The following is a 1,006-nucleotide window of genomic DNA, read 5'->3' on the forward strand; positions in this document are numbered from 1 at the left end:
AGATGAAATACTTTTTGTTGAAAAATAATTGTATGGTCTGAATGTCTCCAGTAGAAAAAAAATAAACAAATTGACCTTGGTGTTCCAATAATTTTGGAGAGGACTGTCTATATGGCAATTTTCATACGTAAAAAAAAAAACTCAAAAGAAATGTCCATTTCTCTTCAATCAAACGAGAACGAGGCGTTAAAAAGTCCACACCCCGCCAAACCTGGCAAGCTTTGAATTGAAAGCAGATGTCTGCTCAGACGTCTGTTTCCTGCAAACTGAGTTGAAGCAAGACATGGCATCCAATAAGACAAAATCAAACTGTTGATTTTCAATGGAATCTTAATGAACCTGGCTTGTATTTCCCCCCAAAAATCTCTTTGCTTTGTGGCCCTTATTAAAGACCAATGAATAGCTTCATTTATAGGATGATGGACTTGCAAATACACGAGGTGTTCCTGGCTTTCACAACTTTGATGACTTCCTGTGATTAATCCAATCCTCACTTGAATGGATTTAGTTCCCCCCCCCTCCCAATTATGACTAATCTACTTGAACATCTGATTTTGTCCAGTGCTGGAAAGAACCCGTCCCCTCCGTACTGAAGGTCAAGCAAGCGTACTGTAGAAACAAGTCGGGTTTATTTTCCAAGCGGAGCTCTGGCCGCTGTGTGTCTAAGCGTGGCTATTATCAGCACATCAGTCACTGCAGCATGTTAGCTGAGACCCATGTAATAAGTGCTCTGCTGACTGAGTCCCTCGTATATTTACATAGGAAAGCTCCGAGGGTGTATTTCCAGCTTCAACCAGTGGGAACTGTTGATAAGTCTTTGAGCGCTCTGTTCTCAGACTTTGGTGTTGATACATATCAAATAGTTTTCATATCAGAGACAATTTTTGACATATAGATAGGGCTAATTGCGCTGTTGTGAGAGTGAGCACAGCCGACTTTACTTCCTGACCAATAAAATCCATTCAGCACATTCCGTCATTGCAGAAGATTGAAACGCGCCACAACT

The sequence above is a fragment of the Syngnathus leptorhynchus genome, chromosome 12 (genome assembly GCF_054491065.1).
Source record: "Syngnathus leptorhynchus isolate UIUO chromosome 12, UIUO_Slep, whole genome shotgun sequence".
In the NCBI taxonomy this organism is placed as follows: Eukaryota; Metazoa; Chordata; class Actinopteri; order Syngnathiformes; family Syngnathidae; genus Syngnathus; species Syngnathus leptorhynchus.